General features: G+C 43.8%; 1 non-coding gene across 2 annotated transcripts; it reads right to left on the bottom strand.

Moving 5' to 3' along the window:
* Positions 1–13,698: 13,698 nt before the first annotated feature.
* Positions 13,699–18,140, bottom strand: LOC132780883 (uncharacterized). Of its 2 annotated transcripts, none has more exons than XR_010910534.1 (3): positions 17,854–18,140; positions 16,657–16,999; positions 13,699–13,808 (listed from the first exon to the last, which is right to left on the bottom strand). It is a non-coding gene; the product is annotated as an uncharacterized protein (transcript). The 2 variants fall into 2 exon arrangements; XR_010910535.1 differs by having other exon boundaries at positions 16,657–16,996.
* Between the last annotated feature and the right edge of the window lie 1,257 nt (positions 18,141–19,397).

The following is a 19,397-nucleotide window of genomic DNA, read 5'->3' as shown; positions in this document are numbered from 1 at the left end:
TGGCCATCTATCAGGGATGCTTTGAATGCATTTTTCCTGCTTCTTGGCAGGGGGTTGGACTGGATGGCCCATGAGGTCTCTTCCAACTCTATGATTCTAACTCCCACAACATGGGTATGCAGATGATCCCTCAAAGGCATGGGCCAACTTCAGTCCTCCCTCCAGATGTTTTGGACTCCAGCTCCTACAATCCCTAACAGCCTACCAACTTATTGTCGAAGGCCTTCATGGCCGGGATCACTGGGTTGTTGTAGGTTTTTCCGGGCTATATGGGCATGTTCTGGAGGCAATTTTTCTCCTGATGTTTCGTCAGGAGAAAAATTGCCTCCAGAACATGGCCATATAGCCCGGAAAAACCTACAACAACCCAGCCTACCAACTGTTAGGAATTGTGGGAGTTTAAGCCCAAAACACCTGGAAGGAGGGCCGAAGTTGGCCCAGACCTGCTTTAAACAGACAAGGGTTCTTTCTCCCACTTTGGACATTATTCCACAGATATATATACACTCCACTGGCCTCATTTCCAATAGACCTCTGAAGATGCCATTAGCCATGGATGCAGATGAAATGTCAGGAGAGAATGCTGCTGGAACACATTGGTTATACAGCCTGGAAAACTCGCCGCAACCCAGTGATTCCAGCCAGGAAAGCCGACAACATCAAATGGCAGGGTCTCTCTGTGTGTCGACTGTGCTGTGATTGAAATGAACAAAATCTGGCTACCAGTATTAAAAAACTCTAAAATTACAACAGCAAAACAGCAGAGAGGAAACAACCAGGCACATCTTAACACCTCTCAACAAAAGATTTTCCCAGGCTCAGCCAGGCCTTCAAATGCTAATGAAGGTGCTCAGTTGAAACATTCACACCTAGCTCCAGCAGAGAAGAGCTCTTTGCCCCACCCCAGCCATTCCACAGATATATAAACCCATTGTCCTAATTCCAACAGACAACACTACCTCTGAGCATGCTTGCCATAGATGCAGGCGAAACGTCAGGAGAAATGCCTCTAGAACATGGCCCTATAGCCCGAAAAAACCCACAAGAACCTTGTGCTGTGATTATCATCAACTGAACTCTGCAAGGATCCCTACAATGCATGCCGTAATGTCGGTGAGGGTGTTTAGCCCCCCGCCCCCAAAAAATGGGAGCATCCAACTCAAGCCAATAGGGCAGCCCCCTTTTGAGACCCTAATTGGGGGTCCGCTCCCTACTGACTCAGCTGGGGAACTTCATTTGGCTTTTCTTGCTTCTCTTTTCCTGGCTCCTTCTTCCCAATCCCCCAAAATCTTCGGGCAAAACTAAAGAGTACTTGGGGGTTGTTTTGGGGGCTCTGTCTTCCCGTCCTTTAAAAGACTTGAAAATCCTCTCTCCATAAACAAGCAGAGGAGGTGCTTGGCGGGCAGGACGCATCCGCCTTGTCCTTTACGGTGCTCCCTCCTTTATTATTATTGTTATTATTATTGATATTAATATTATGAATAACGACCACGGTAATATAATCACTTAGTCCCTGCGTGAGTGCGATGCAAGAGAATGGTGGTGCGAGAGAGTGCCTCTCCTTTTTGTTTCGATGTGTGGATCGTGGCCCCTTCCTCCCAGCCAAGTCTATGGGAAGCAAGGCGGACTCATTCACGGCACTGAGACCCAGAACCGAACCCACTGCTCCTTTTCCTCATCTTGTTTTGTTTTGGAATTTTTTGTACCAAGAGCAGCAATAAAGATATTTTGGGTTAAAAGCCTTGGGCCTGATTTGGGGGGGGGGGGGGGGAGATAAAGGACCCCAAAGGACATCCAGTCCCCGTCCCCCCATTTCACACAGGAAGACATCAAAATCCTCCCGACAGAGGGCCATCTAGCCATAGGATGTGATTTTTTGTTGCTGTTGTTCATTCGTTCAGTCGTCTCCGACTCTTCGTGACCTCATGGACCAGCCCACGCCAGAGCTCCCTGTCGGCCGTTACCACCCCCAGCTCCCTCAAGGTCAGTCCAGTCACTTCAAGGATGCCATCCATCCATCTTGCCCTTGGTCGGCCCCTCTTCCTTTCGCCTTCCACTTTCCCCAGCATAATTGTCTTCTCTAGGCTTTGCTGTCTCCTCATGATGTGGCCAAAGGACTTCAACTTTGTCTCTAGTATCTTTCCCTCCAGTGAGCAGTCGGGCTTTATTTCCTGGAGGATGGACTGGTTGGATCTTCTCGCAGTCCAAGGCACTCTCAGCACTTTCCTCCAGCACCACAGCTCAAAAGCATCAATCTTCCTTCGCTCGGCCTTCCCTAAGGTCCAGCTCTCACATCCGTAGGTTACAACAGGGAATACCATGGCTTTGACTAGGCGGATCTTTGTTGCCAGTGTGATGTCTCTACTCTTCACTATTTTATCGAGACTGGACATTGCTCTCCTCCCAGAGAGAGAGATAATGGTTGAGAGAGAGCTATCATAGAGTTGTGTGAACGCCCCCCCCCCCCAAGGCCATCCAGTCCCACCCTTTTCAGGCAGGAAGACCCGACCTGATTCTTTCAGATAAAGGGCCTTCCACTGTTGCACTCTAGCACATCTTTTCACATCTTTTTACCCAGCACCACACCCCGCATTATCACGGGGTGCCTGCGCCCTACACCACTGTGGAACACATCTCACCACGCTAAAACAGTGGATGTGGCTCTTAATGAGACATGCCGCATTATCACGGGGTGCCTGCGCCCTACACCACTGGAGAAATTACACTGCTTAGCCAGTATTGCACCACCTGACATCCGCCGGGAAGTAGCAGCCAATAGTGAAAGGACCAAGGCAGAGACATCTCCAGCTCATCCCCTGATTGGATATCAGCCAGCACGCCAACAACTTAAATCCAGACATAGTTTTCTAAGATCTACAGAGACACTTGCTGGAACACCTCAGCAAGCGAGAGTCCAAAAGTGGCAGACTCAAACCCAGCACCTCAATCCGTGGGTGATACCAGATGAGAGACTCTCCCCTGGGCACACAGAAGACTGGGCGACTTGGAAGGAGCTGAACAGACTGCGCTCTGGCACCACGAGATGCAGAGTAAACTTTCAGAAATGGGGCCACAAAGTGGAATCCTCGACATGCGAGTGTGGAGAGGAGCAAACCACTGACCACCTGCTGCAATGCAACTTGAGCCCTGCTACATGCACAGTGGAGGACCTTCTTGCAGCAACACCAGAAGCACTCCAAGTGGCCAGATACTGGTCAAAGGACATTTAATCAACTACCAGGCTTGCAAAATCTGTGTTTTTTATCTGTCTGTCTGTTTTGTTCTGTTAGAAATGTAATACAATGGTATGGATGACACGATAAATAAAATAGATAAATAAAACATAATACATAATATAAAACATAAATACCCAACAATATATTAGATAATAACCATAAAATATAATAAAATATATATTGTACAATATAATTTAATATTTTATGTATGCATGTTATGTATTTATATCCTGGCATTGAATGTTTGCCGTTTGTATGTTGTGCTCCCCTCTGAGTCTCCTCCGGGGTGAGAAGGGTGGAATATAAATGCTTTAAATAAATAATAAATAAATAACATGTTATAATACAATTAAGTATCTATATAATAATACAATTAAGAATACAATATGCAATATAATTAAATATCAATATAATAAAACATAATATAGAGCTCTAGGTGCTCTTACTTCCTATTACAGGGAAAACCAGCTGATCCCCAACCCTTCTAAAACACAGACATGTGTTTTAGTGGCAGGCTCAAACCCAGAACCTCAATCAATGGCTGATACCAAATGAGAGACTTCCCCCTGGGCACACAGAGGACTGGGCGACTTAGAAGACGCTGAACAGGCACCACAAGATGCAGAGCCAACCTTCAGAAATGGGGCTACAAAGTGGAATCCTCGACATGCGAGTGTGGAGAGGAGCAAACCACTGACCACCTGCTGCAATACAACCTGAGCCCTGCCACATGCACCATGGAGGACCTTCTTGCAGCAACACCAGAAGCACTCCAAGTGGCCAGATACTGGTCAAAGGACATTTAATCAACTACTAAATTCACAAATTTTGTATTTTGTCTGTTTGTTTACTTTGCTCTGTTAGAAATGTAATATAATTGACTGGTTGCCCTGACACGACAAATAAAAACCACACCAGAGTCCAGTCATACTATCTAGAAATGTTTATTAAGGAAAGCAGGCACAAAGGGGGGAAAGGAGAATTTCCAAAGGGTCCATAGAATAGAAAATACAAAATAGGAGTAATCCAAAAATGGCAAAGTACATACATTCAAGAGAACCAGAATCCACAGCAGTTATTTAAACGGGAATCATGAATCCATGAACCAGAAAACGGGAGCTTCTTCCAAGGCAAACCCTTACAGAAACAAAGACATGAACAAGCACATGAAATCTGAATCATGAACTTCAGAGCAGAGACAGGACAATCATCCTTTAGCAACGTTGTCTCCTCTGAGGCTTGAAGCCAGACTACTTAATTGAAGCCCATCCAGGCACCCATGACATCATGCCGAACACACCTGGACTTCAAGGTCTCATGCATTCTGTGGGAATATCTAGTTTGTCAGGCCTAATCTAGTTTCCCAGGAAAACTCCCCATCTGCCCAAGGACTTTCACTTTCCCCTGTTGCTTGGGAACTAACACTGAAATCTAAAACATCGGCCTCCTCTGCCTCGGTCTCATCTGTTGGCCATTCTCTCCAATTTGAGGCCTACAATTCTTTCCGGTCACATGCAGAATCCTCAGATTGAAACCCAACATCTCCCTCATCCTCTGACAAATCCTCGAACACTTGCTGTGCTATAACAGCCAGCTCCAAAGCCTCCAGGGAAGGAGACTCGATGTGCTTCTTCCGGGAGGGATCGGGTGGGGCCTTCCTGCCTCATGTGGGACTTAAAGCAGCTTATGGTTACATCTGAGCCCTGCCACATGCACAATGGAGGACTTTCTTGCAGCAACACCAGAAGCACTCCAAGTGGCCAGATACTGGTCAAAGGACATTTAATCAACTACCAAACTCACAAATTTTGTATTTTGTCTGTTTGTTTGCTTTGTTCTGTTAGAAATGTAATATAATTTGACTGGTTGCCCTGACATGACGAATAAATATGGTTACATCAACTACAATAAAGCTGGACTCAGAAGTCTGGAGTCCCTCAATTTAGTCCCATTTTGGTCCCATCTAGATTGCAAGACCTATTTTAGTCTTGAGTCCCATTCTGGATCTACTTGGATGAGAAGCCCCTTTTAGGCCTACCAAGGGTCCCATCCTGGTCCTCTCTGGATCTGAAGTCCTGTGTTGGTTGGTCCTCCTTAAGAGAGAAGCATCCTCCATCCTCCCTTGGTCCTTTCTGGAGGAACCCTGTGACTTTTCTCCAGAGGGCAGAGTGGCCACTTCTTGTTACTAAGTCTTTTCCCAGACCCAAAGGCCTGCTGGCTAACTGTCCCATTCTTCTAGGATCCTTTTCAAGGGAGACTCCTAAGCGGCACTGCACACCATTGTTTATCGACACTCCCAGAGGTTAAAGGAGCTGACCCATGAACAACAAGTTAAACATGAGCAAACAATGTGATGTGGCGGCAAAAAAAGCCAATGGGATTTTGGCCTGCATCAATAGGAGCATAGTGTCTAGATCCTGGGAAGTCATACTACCCCTCTATTCTGGCTTGATCAGACCACACCTGGAATATTGTGTCCAGTTCTGGGCACCACAATTCAAGAGAGATATTGACAAGCTGGAATGTGTCCAGAGGAGAGCGACTAAAATGATCAAGGGTCTGGAGAACAATCCCTATGAGGAGCGGCTTAAAGAGCTGGGCATGTTTAGCCTGAAGAAGAGAAGGCTGAGAGGGGATATGATAGCCATGTATAAATATGTGTGAGGAAGCCACAGGGAGGAGGGAGCAAGCTTGTTTTCTGCTTCCCTGGAGACTAGGATGCGGAACAATGGCTTCAAACTACAAGAGAGGAGATTCCATCTGAACATGAGGAAGAACTTCCTGACTGTGAGAGCCGTTCAACAGTGGAACTCTCTGCCCCGGAGTGTGGTGGAGGCTCCTTCTTTGGAAGCTTTTAAACAGAGGCTGGATGGCCATTTGTCAGGGGTGATTTGAATGCAATATTCCTGCTTCTTGGCAGGGGGTTGGACTGGATGGCCCATGAGGTCTCTTCCAACTCTTTGATTCTATGATTCTATGACCCACCTAGGCTGCTGAAGCCTCTTATTTTGAGTGGAAATTCAGAGTGGTAACTCTGTCCCCTGGACCATGACCTGATGGGCCTCTTTCCTTCCTGCAGCATCTGCTATGAAGAATGTGTTATCTGACACTGTGAGAGTCACCAAAAGACAGGGTTCATTTCAGATCCTCTCAATATCCTAGCCTAGCTTCACGGATTTTTTGCCTCGAGTTAAGAAGAGGCTCACCCAGCTAATGGAAGAAGAGCTCTGCCAACTGTCCCTAAGCTGTTTTGTATCCTTGTCCTTCTCACAGTGCTGCAAAAGCAAGCTGACAAGTCACTGAGGGTCTTTCTCCAGTCCTGAGCCTTTCTGTTCCTTTGGAACATCTCTCCACTTGTCTTCAGTTAGCACCACTCCTTTGAACCTAGGACCCAGGTTCAAAGGAGTGATCTGTCAGTGATGGGACATAGCCCGATCTGTCAGTGATGGGACATAGCCCTGGCACCCCTTGGACCAGGCAAGGTGGGTGGAAAGGAAGATCCCCCAAAAGGTCCCTTTGTGGTTGCCAAAATGTGTTGTGGTTAATGAGGACTGCAGTTAAAGAGGATCCCTGCCTGGCGAGCATATGCTAAAGCAGGGGTCCTCAAACTTTTTAAACAGAGGTCCAGGTCACAGTCCCTCAAATTGTTGGAGGGCCGAATCATAATTTGAAAAAAAATATATGAAATAATTCCTATGCACACTGCACATACCTTATTTGTAGTGCAAAAACACTTAAAAACAATACAATAATTAAAATGAAGAACAATTTTAATAAATATAAGCTTATTAGTATTTCAATGGGAAGTGTGGACCTGTGTCTGGCTGATGAGATAGGATTGTTGTTGTTGTTGTGTGCTTTTGAGTCATTTTAGACAGGTTGATCCTGAGTGAGGGCCGGGTAAATGACCTTGGAGGGCCGTATCTGGCCCTCGGGCCTTAGTTTGAGGACCCCTGTGCTAAAGTCAGATGGACTAGGAGAGATAAACCAACTCACCAAGTTGAAAGAAAGCCACAGAGTTCTATGCAGTTTGGCCAAAAGGGATTCAAGTACAGCAAATAGGCTTGGGTAACCATGGAGAAATTTGGTTCTAAACTCGTTTTGTTTTTAGGGGGCCCTTGCGTTTCGTTTTTTTTAATAATTCCGAAATTTACCTCTAAAAAATTTCGAAATTTACGAAATTTCGTAAAATTACGAATTGATTCGTTAATGGCGGACGAGATTGCGCAATATGCTAAAAAAAACCCTCCAAATGGGACAGGAGGAACTTCTGAAGCTTCCCTCTCCCTCTGTTGTTGACTGTTGGTGTGATAAAACAAACAACAACTATAAAACTTGCACCAGACATGCGAAAATAATTATGAAATAATTACGAAATAATTTCGAAATAAATAGAAAAAATTGTTTCGAATCTTAATTACTCCTCACACTATTCCTGCATGGCTCAATATTGGATCGTAAGCTAATTTAAATACGAATTAATAACAAATTACGAAATTAACGAACGAAACCGCCCAAGCCTACAAATATACATACAGAGAAATACAAGATATCTTACACAGTTCTGATTGCTATTCAGACTTCCTGCCCCCTCCCCTGATTAGCCAAAGAGGTTGGCTGGGAACTATGCCAGGATTTGGAAAACAAAGGGTAAAGATATGGAGATAGGCTTCTAATGGGTTTCAACATTTAGAAAACAAAGGTGTAAGACCAAGACGATCTTAGGTAAAGACTTGGTTGTCATCGAAGTAGCTTCATAATAATAAGCTCCTGTTTTAGCAGGCAGCAAGTTCCCGGCTTCTAGTGAGCCATATAGCTAGACCAGTTGGTTTGCACAATGAGTTTGGTTAATTGCCTTGGCTTGGGAAATGGCCAGAGGAGTTTGCCCACACTTCCTGTTCAGGGAATCTCTCAGCAGGGAAGCGAATGTCTCTGGGCTCGTCGGGTTACATTTTGGAGAAGAAGTTGAGACATTGTATATATACCGCATATAAGACAACTGGGCGTATAAGACGACCCCCAACTTTTCCAGTTAAAATATAAAGTTTGGGATATACTTGCCGTATAAGACTACCCCTCTTCCAACACACACCAAATAAAATTTTTTAAAGCATCAGATTTGATTTCAATATGGTAATTTTTCTATTACTGTACCTCCTTCTCTGCCACTCAGATCTCGCACATGCGCACCTGCAGTCTTCAGGAGCGAGATCTGAGAGGCAGAGGAGGAGGTACGGTAATAGGATACAAGGGCGGGCCAGACAGGTAAAAGAGGTGTGTTTTTCTGGGCTCAGAGCCACTCTCTCTCTTTTTTCCATACCCCGGGCACCCTGGATGCCTGCAGCTTGCTCCGCCATTCACTTACACCTTCCCAGTGAGGCGCCCCTTCACCTCACCATCGGGACCACATTAAGTCCACAAATTCTACCGTACCTGTACAGCGTCGCCCTTAATGCTTTCATACAATCGCTGCATACGGCAGGGACACGGTCACTGCCATTTTTGAGCTCCCCCCACAGTATGCAGCAACCACAGATATTCCAATCCGGATTGGAAGTTTCAGCACCTGCTCTATAAGACGACTCCCGTGCATAAGGCTATTCCAGCGTGTAAGACGACTCCCATGTATAAGACAACCCAGCGTGTAAGACGACTCCAGCGTGTAAGACGACCCCTGACTTTTGCGAAGATTTTCTTGGGTTATAAAGTAGTCTTATATGCCAGAATATACTGTAATTTATGAAACAGATACAGTATACAGACAGATAAAAGTTATATAGAAAGTCACAAAGAATATATACAATTATTAAACAGTTTGATGTAATAGCAGTTGCCGGTTTGGTCTTGATCTTCTGAGACTTTGAGCCTGCAAGTCTGGAAAGGGAATAATGATGACTTGCAGGGTCAAATCATCACAAGATATGAAGCTTTGAGATGGTAGAACAGAAGCTCTCCGAACCTCTAGGTGCTCTTACTGCCTATTATAGGGAAAACCAGCTGATCCCCAACCCATCTAAAACACAGACATGTGCTTTTCATCTCAAGAACAGACAAGCATCCCGAGCTCTGAGGATTACCTGGGGAGGAATCCCACTGGAGCATTGCAGCGCACCCAAATACCTGGGAGTCACTCTGGACCGTGCTCTGACCTACAAGAAGCACTGCCTGAACATCAAGCAAAAAGTGGGTGCTAGAAACAATATCATACGAAAGCTGACTGGAACAACCTAGGCATCACAACCAGACACAGTGAAGATATCTGCCCTTGCACTGTGCTACTCTGCTGCTGAGTATGCATGCCCAGTGTGGAACACATCTCACCACACTAAAACAGTGGATGTGGCTCTGAATGAGACATGCTGCATTGTCACGGGGTGTCTGCGCCCTACACCACTGGAGAAATTACACTGCTTAGCCGATATTGCACCACCTGACATCCGCCGGGAAGTAGCAGCCAATAGTGAAAGGACCAAGGCAGAGACATCTCCAGCTCATCCCTTGTTTGGGTATCAGCCAGCATGTCAACGACTTAAATCTAGAAATAGTTTTCTAAGATCTACAGAGACACTCGCTGGAACACCTAAGCAAGCAAGAGTCCAAAAGTGGCAGGCTCAAACCCAGAACCTCAACCTATGGCTGATACCAAATGAGAGACTCCCCTCTGGGCACACAGAAAACTGGGCAACTTGGAAGGCGCTGAACAGACGGCGCTCTGGCACCACGAGATGCAGAGCCAACCTTCAGAAATGGGGCTACAAAGTGGAATCCACGACATGAGAGTGCGGAGAGGAGCAAACCACTGACCACCTGCTGCAATGCACCCTGAGCCCTGCCACATGCACCATGGAGGACCTTCTTGCAGCAACACCAAGTGACCAGATACTGGTCAAAGGACATTTAATCAACTACCAAACTCACAAATTTTGTATTTTGACTGTTTGTTTGCTTTGTTCTGTTAGAAATGTAATATAATTGACTGGCTGCCCTGACACGAGAAATAAATCAATCACAAGATCAAGGCTAAACCAGCAACAGCTGTCACATCTAAACCAGTAGTATATATTCTTCAAGACTCTTTTATATGTCTGTATCTATCATCTATCTATCTATCTATCTATCTATCTATCTATCTATCTATCTATCTATCTATCTGTATCTGTATCTGTATCTGTATCTGTATCTGTATCTGTATCTGTATCTATCTATCTATCTATCTATCTATCTATCTATCTATCTATCTATCTATCTATCTATCTCTATATACACATAATAAAAGTGAAAAATGTGTATGTGTGTATGTGGCAGAGGTGTCCACTTACATAGACAGCCTCCCACCTCCACAAACAGGCTATAGTTCCAAGTGCTGAGAAACCTCCAAAACACTTCCTCCACTGACATTGCAGTTAGAGCGAGTGCCATGGACCTGTAGCCCAAATCCTGATAATGTCGCCCCCAAACTCTATGGCCCACCACCTTTCATTGGGGGACCATTTCATCCACAGGCAGGTATCCAGGTTTCCTTTCTCCATTGGTGTGAAATTTGGATAACCCCCGCCCACTTTCTCCCCACTTAACCCTTTCCTATTCTTTCCACCTGAGAGTTGTTCACTCTGCACCCCACCAATGTCAGATCAGGACCAAACTTGGCACACTGACCCAACATGCCCAACTGTGAATACAGGTGGAGTCTGGGGGTGACCAGAGGCGGCCCTAGGTAATTTTCAATGGTAAGCAAACAGTATTTCTCCCCCCTCCCCCCCCCCAATCATTGATATATATTTTCTGTTCGTTGTGGGAGTTCTGTGTGCCATATTTGGTTCAATTCCATCATTGGTGGAGTTCAGAATGCTCTTTAATTGTAGGTGAACTATACATCCCAGTAACTACAACTCGCATATGTCAAGGTCTATTTCCCCCCAAGAGCACCTCAAGAGTGCCCCTAGGCAAAATCAACTATACTGCAAATGCTTACTTTATGTAATGGGTTACCAAGGCTTTCCCCGGACTGCTAGGGCTGTTGTGACCCGAGGGGGCGCTCCTCAAGTGGCGGTCGAGGGGCATTTACAGAGGCGCCTCTGCGCCCCTGGCAAAAAAAAGTGTACTGCGACCGCTTACTTTGCGTAATGGATGAGCCGCCCCTGGGGTGACTGACCTGAGAATCTGGTAGTTGTAGTTCACCTGTATCCAGAGAAACTGACCTGCACCAACAATGGACAGGAACCAAACTTGGCACAGAGAAGGGCCATGTGGGAATTGTAGTCCACCCACATTGTTATGCATTTTCTAATGAGAGCGTTCATAAACAACAAAATCAAATACTGGCTTTTTTTCTAATCAATAGTGTTACTAATTAACTAATTACCTAACACCCCAAAACAAACAATGCCTTATTTCAAATTACCCGGGTATCGCCGGGTACCCAAGTTAGTATATATATAAAATGCAAACTTTTTTTACCAAAATAAAACCCAGTCACTTCCCTGCAGAGAGATTCCCTTGACAAGAAGAGTGGGCAAACTCCTCTGGCCATTTCCCAAGCCAAGGCACTTAATCAAACCCATTGTTTATCTATATCTCTGAGCCCTTGGTAAACAATTATTTATTTATTTATTTGCTGTATTTGCCTTTCTCAGCCAATTGGCGACTCAAGGTCAAAGGAACTGAGCCGAGGCTCCCGCCTTGGGCATTTATAGTATTGGGGAGTGTGGGCGGGGCGTCCGCCAAAAAGTTTGCATTATAATATTCTAGAAGGTTCCGAACAGCTGCGCATGCGCAAAACAAAACCCATTATGTGTGAATTTCACAGACTATCACTCGAGGAAACGCAGTTACAGGTAAGCAACATGCATTTCTCAGCCAACTGGCGACTCAAGGCGGTTTCCAACAAATCAGTATACACAAAACATAATAGATAAAAAACATTAGACAGTATAAGACATCACAAAAGCAATAAAAGCAACATCATCAGCGTCTCATTATTCTCAAGCATTGTCCAATTCCATTGTCAGGTCATTCGATTTCCTATATTAGCTACTCTGTATTTGTAAACGCTTGCTCGAATAGCCACGTTTTAACTTGCCTCCGAAACGTCAAGAGGGAGGGAGCAGGTCTGATCTCCCTAGGGAGGGCATTCCATTGCCGAGGGGCCACCACCGAGAAGGCCCGGTCTCTCGTCCCCGCCAAACGTGCTTGTGACGAAGGCGGGACCGAGAGCAGGGCCTCCCCAGATGATCTTAAAGTCCTCAGTGGTTCGTAAGGGGAGATACTTTTGGACAGGTAAGTTGAGCCAGAACTGTTTAGGGCTTTATAGGCCAAAACCAGTACTTTGAATTGGGCCCGGTAGCAAACTGGCAGCCAGTGGAGCTGGCACAACAAGGGGGTTGTATGCTCCCTGAGCGCCGCTCCTGTTAACAACCTGGCTGCCGTTCGTTGGACTGTCTTCAAAGGCAACCCCACGTAGAAAGCGTTGCAGTAGTCTATACGGGATGTACATCTTTGGTTGGGGGGGGGGTTACTGTGGCTCAATAACATTTAATTATTTATTTATTTACTGCATTTTGACCCCGCTCTATCTCCACCTCGAAGGGGACTTCAAAGCGGCTTCCAGTTTGGAAATGATTCAATGCCACACTGCAACATCGAAGCAAATAAATATAGAACACATTTCACATTAAAATCATCACAAACCATATAAATACATTTCAATAACTGATTAGCATCGATCCGATAGTCATAGTCCAAGCCGATTCGTTTGTCTTAATTTCGTGGTTGAATATTGCACTGTGGATGTGCTACTCCCCACACACCTGATTCCACAGCCAGGTTTTCACTTTCTTTCTGAAAACCAGGAGGGAGTGGGCTAATCTAATATCACTGGGGAGGGAGCTCCACAGCCGAGGGGCTACCACCGAGAATGCCCTGTCTATCGTCCCTACCAGTTGCACTTGCGAAGGGGGTGGGACTGAGAGCAGGGCCTCCCTCAATGATCTCAACATCCAAGCTGGTTCATAGGGGACAGGTGAGCTTAGAAGTGAGAGGGTCATGAAAGTCACAATTTCTTTGGGTCTTAAGGGCTTGAAGGCCTTCCTGGAAGGCTTGGGTTTGGAATCATATACAGAGGTCCCTTGGTGATCAGGAAGATTTGTTGCGGTTAATGAGGACTGCAATTCTCAGCGCTTGGATCCAGAAGCAAGGAGAAGCAAGGGAGCTCCTAGGCCAGATTGGGGTCCAGGACCCCCCGGTCCAGGCGCTCCTTGTGGTGGCTCCAGGCAGCAGCGGTCATCTGGCTGTACGGGTCCAGCAGGATGCGTGAGCAGCGCACCAGCAGCCCTGCGAGGAAGGCCAGCAGCAGCACCACCAGTGCCAGTGTCGCCCGTTGCTCCACGTCTGCTGGAGCCAAGGTCAGCCCGGGGGTCGGATCCCCCTCCGGACCCCAGGAAGGGGAAGGGGAGGGGCACTCCATGGAAGCCACCACAAAGGAGGTGCTCCCTTCCGTCCAGAGGTAGAAGCAGCAGGAGCCCAAGTGGTCAGTCGGGAGTCCACAGAAGGTAGGGAAGCATCCACCACTGTTCCCTGAGCAGATAGGTCAGGGAGGAAGAGAGGAAAGCAGGATGATATACTACTACTACTACTACTACTAATAATAATAATAATAATAATAATAATAATAACAATGTTAATAATAATAAGTCCCCCATCGGGTGCCACCTTGTTGTTGGTGGGGGGCTTAACTGCTTCTATGATGTTGAGAGCTGTGCTAGCGGTAATAATAGCCTGAAATGCTCTGAATTCTGTCTAAATGATATAATAATAATACACATAACCTGAGCTGCTCTGAGTCTTGTGTAAGAGAGGAAAGTGTTATATAATAGTAATAATAATAATAATCATCATCATCATCATGTATTGTCGAAGGCTTTCATGGCCGGAATCACTAAGTTCTTGCGGGTCTTTTTGGGCTACATGGCCATGTTCTAGAGGCATTTCTCCTGACGTTTCCCCTGCATCTATGGCAAGCATCCTCAGAGGTGAGGTCTGTTTGGTAACTGGGAAAAGGGTTTTATATATCTGTGGAATGACCAGGGTGAGACAAAGGACTTTAGTCAGTTGGGCTAGGTATTTCAATAGAAAGGAGGAAACCATGAAAATGAACAAGATCTGGCTACCAGTATTAAAAAATTCTAAAATTGCAACAGCAAAAACAGCAGAGAGGAAACAGGCAGGGACATCTAATTACCTTTCAAGAAGAGTTTGCTCCAGGCACAGTCAGCCCATTGTATGCTAATCAAGGTGGTCAGTTGAAATATTCACACCTAGCCCAACTGACAAAAGTCCTTTGTCTCATCCTGGTCATTCCACAGATATATAAACCCCTTTTTCCCCAGTTTCCAGCAGACCTCACCTCTGAGGATGCTTGCCACAGATGCAGGCAAAACGTCAGGAGAAATGCCTCTAGAACATGGCCATGTAGCCCAAAAAAACTTCATCATCATCATCATCATCATCATCATCATCATACACATGGCCTGAGCTTCTCTGAGTCTTGTGTAAGAGAGGAAAGTGTGATATAGTAGTAGTAGTAGTAGTAGTAATAATAACAACAACAACAACAACAACAACAACAAATTCCTGGGAAAATGATAATGATAATAATAATAATAATAATAATAACAATAATAATAATAATACACATGACCTGAGATTCTCTGAGTCTTGTTTAAGAGAGTGATATAATAATAATAATAATAATAATAATAATAATAATAATAATTTTTTGTCGTGTCAGGAGCGACTTGAGAAACTGCAAGTCGTTTCTGGTGTGAGAGAATTGGCCATCTGCAAGGACGTTGCCCAGGGGATGCCCAGATGATTTGATGTTTTTATCATCCTTGTGGGAGGCTTCTCTCATGTCCCCGCATGAGGAGCTGGAGCTAACAGAGGGAGCTCATCCGCGCTCTCCCTGGATTCAAACCTGCGACCTGTCGGTCTTCAGTCCTGCCAGCACAGGGGTTTAACCCACTGTGCCACCGCAGTGATGGAATAATAATACACATAACCTGAGCTGCTCTGAGTCTTGTGTAAGAGAGGAAAGTGTTATATAATAGTAATCATCATCATCATCATCATCATCATACACATGGCCTGAGCTTCTCTGAGTCTTGTGTAAGAGAGGAAAGTGTGATATAGTAGTAGTAGTAGTAGTAATAATAATAATAATAATAATAATAATAATAATAACAATAACAACAATAAATTCCTGGGAAAATAATGATAATAATAATAATAATAATAATAATAATAATAATAATAATACACATGACGTGAGATTCTCTGAGTCTTGTGTAAGAGAATGATATAATAATAATAATAATAATAATAATAATAATAATAATAATATCCTGGGAAAACAACAACAACAATAATAATAATACACATAGCCTGAGATGCTTTGAGTCTCGGGTAAGAGAGGAAAGTGAGATATAACAATAGTAAGAGTAATAATAATAATACACATAGCCTGAGTTGCCGAGTCTCATATATGAGAAAAGTGTGATAAGTAATAAGTAACAGTAATAAGAATAAAAATGATAGATAATTCAGGGAATTTAATAATGATAATAGTAATAATAGTAATAATAATATTGTGATCATAATAATGATAATAGTAATAGTAATTATAATGCAGATAGCCTGAGATGCTCCGAGTCCATTTAAGAGAGGAAAGTGTGACATGATGATAACAATAATAGAAAGTCCTGAAGATATAATAATAATAAGGATATAAATATCAATGTAATAATGATAATAGTGGTAATTATAATGCACATAGCCTGAGCTGCTCTGAGTCCCATTTAAGAGAAGAAAACAGGATATTATTATTATTGTGAAAAAATTATTATTATAGAAAATCTTGAGGATATTATATTAATAATAATAACAATGTACATAGCCTAAGTTGCTCAGAGTCTCATATTCTCGTATTATAATAATAATAATAATTCAGTTCTTGTGGGTTTTTTCGAGCTATATGGCTATGTTCTAGAGGCATTTCTCCTGACGTTTCGCCTGCATCTATGGCAAGCATCCTCACCTCTGAGGATGCTTGCCATAGATGCAGGCGAAACGTCAGGAGAAATGCCTCTAGAACATGGCCATATAGCCCGAAAAACCCCACAAGAACTGAGTGATTCCAGCCATGAAAGCCTTCGACAATACAATAATAATAATAATAATAATAATAATAATAATAATAATAGAAAATCCTGGGGAAATAACAATAGTAATAGTAATAATACAGATATAAATATTAATATAATAATAATCAGAATGCATATAGCCTGAGCTGCTTTGAATCTCGTTTAAGAGAGGAAAGTCAAATATAAATTTAATAATTATAATATAATACTAATAATAACAATACCGCTGGTGTCTTTTGGACAGACGCAGAAAAGATGTCTCTCGTTCGCTGCTGTTCTGCCTTGTCTTCTCCTTCATCAAGCTTCAAGGGAGAAGTCATAACATCATCATTATTGGAGCCCCCGGTGGCGCAGTGGGTTAAACCCCTGTGCTGGCAGGACTGAAGACCGACAGGTCGCAGGTTCGAATCCAGGGAGAGGTGGATGAGCTCCCTCTATCAGCTCCAGCTCCTCATGCGGGGACATGAGAGAGGCCTCCCACAAGGATGATAAAAACATCAAATCATCCGGGCGTCCCCTGGGCAACGTCCTTGCAGACGGCCAATTCTCTCACACCAGGAGTAACTACTGACACGACAAAAAAAATCATCATTATTAATGATAATGCTGCTTTTCTCTAAGACTATCCATACTGAAATGTACATTGAAATATAATACTAAGGACTATTTACCTACTTAAAACCATTAAAACCCTTTGAAAATGATATATTTAAATTTGTTTTGTTTTTTCATCATCCCAGGTATCTGCCAATCTGTTTTTCAGGTTAATCTTTAATCTTTGAAGCCTGGATTATGGGATTTACTTAGGTTCTCCATTTAATAAACAGTGGCTGCGGATTCGGACAGCGGCTCAGAAAACGGCATGAGAACAATAGGAAAGAAATGGAGAAAATTAGACAATTTTAATTATAGCTTCAATTTACAGTTAGAATACAATAATTTTATTTAATAATAAAGTATATTAAAATAATGAAATTATTATAATCATATTTAGAAGATTCCGTTTCTTGAGCGTGCCGAGGAAATACCATATGTGCAATTTCACAGAGACCACGAAGAAGAAAACAATATACATAAATCTCTATACAAATATATTTGTGTGTATATATATATATATATATATATATAAATCAAATACACCACACACATGTATTTATATATAATATATAATAGTATGTATATGTATATATGTATATATAGTATGTATGTATATATAATAGGAACTTTCCCTCCTCTTGGCATGTGTATAGTGCCTTTGGTCTAATGCTTTCGAAGGGCATGCCTTGCAAATTAGAGACGCTGCACTCTGCACATGCTCAGAGATCCCCATAGCAGCCTAGGGTTTGGAGAGGTGCCTCTGTGCATATGCAGAGCGCCTTTGCATTTGTCAGATAGGGTTTTTTTCCAGCCCAAACACGTACCTGCAGATGGTCTGGTTCCTCTTCTACTTCTTTGGAGGCGGTTCCTATGGTGGCCGAATATTGCCCCCGCCCTCTACCCATGCTCAGAGGCCATGCATTAAACCTCTCTCCCCATTCATTCCTTCATTCATTCCCACGGAGTTAAGCCTTCCTTCCTCTTAATTGCATTTCTCTGAAGATGTATTAAATAAAGCCCTGCAAATCTGCCATCGACGCAAAGGAGGAGGAGGAGGATGGTGATGAGAAGAACAACATCTGAAGGGGGGGGGCATAGGACCCCAGGCAGAACAACAACAACATTGACATTGGCACATTTGCCAAAAGCACAATAATCCCAAATAAACAGCTTGGGGGAAGGTCTCAGGGGCTCACATGTCTTTAACACTAATGCACAGAGCATGGGAAATAAACAAGACGAACTTCAACTTTTAGCACAACACAACAAATATGATGTCATAGGCATCACTGAAACCTGGTGGGATGACTCCTATCGCCGGAATGTAGACATGGAGGGCTATAACCTCTTTCACAGAAACTGAACAAAGGGGAGAGGAGGCAGAGTAGCCTTATATGTCAAAAACTGTTACGCTGCAGAAGAGATGCAAGACAGCAATCCGGGAAGCCAGCTTGAAAGCATCTGGATAAGAATCAAGGGAACTAGGACTCAAAAAGTTCTCATTGTAGGCGTCTACTACAGACCTCCAAGCCAGGAGGAAGAACTTGATGAAATCTTGCTGGAAAACAAACTCAGCCAATAGTCCAAAGTCCAACAAATTCCTCGCTTGCCTTGCAGACAACTTCATGGTCCAGAAGGTAGAAGAGGCAACAAGGGGGTTGGCTACTCTTGATCTCATCCTCGCATTCCGTGGACACAGATACTAAAAGATAAGGGAGTTACAGATGGATGGGAGTTTTTCAAGAGTGAAATACTCAAGGCGCAATTGCAAACAGTACCAACAAAAGAGAAAAAATAGGACAAGTGCAAATAAGCCAGAATGGATGTCCAAAGAACTTCTAACTGTGCTAAGACTCAAAAGAGGCATGCACAAGAAGTGGAAAAAGGGAGAAATCACCAAAGAAGAATTCAAATAAATAGCCAACATGGAGCTGAAGTTTGGGGTCTAAACCAGGTACCATTATTAGAGTAAGCACAATCACAGCACCTGTGAAGTTTTCTAGGAGTGGACAGGACGACTCCAGCTGCCGCAGTAAGAGCGGAACTGGGAGTATATACAGTGGATGGCTTATCCAAAATCAGGGCCTACAACTTCTGGGCAAAACTGATTGCCATGGCAAATGATAGACTTCCAAAATTGTGCCTGTTGGAGCAGAAAGAAAATCAACATCAGTCCTCTTCGCTAGTTCTCCTGACAAAATATATTAGGAGCTGTGGACTCCCGACTTGGTATCCGAATCTCTTAGAAGAGCTAGACCCAAAAATAGTTGCTCAACGAGTATTGGATATAGAAGGCCAAAAAGACATTGCTACCCTCAGTAAAGCTGGCTCATTGAAATGGTTAAGCCGCTTTAAACACACTTTCCAA

The sequence above is a fragment of the Anolis sagrei genome, chromosome X, assembly GCF_037176765.1.
Source record: "Anolis sagrei isolate rAnoSag1 chromosome X, rAnoSag1.mat, whole genome shotgun sequence".
Taxonomy (NCBI): domain Eukaryota; kingdom Metazoa; phylum Chordata; class Lepidosauria; order Squamata; family Dactyloidae; genus Anolis; species Anolis sagrei.
Note: the sequence above shows the minus strand (reverse complement) of the source record. Positions and strands in the feature narration are given on the sequence as shown.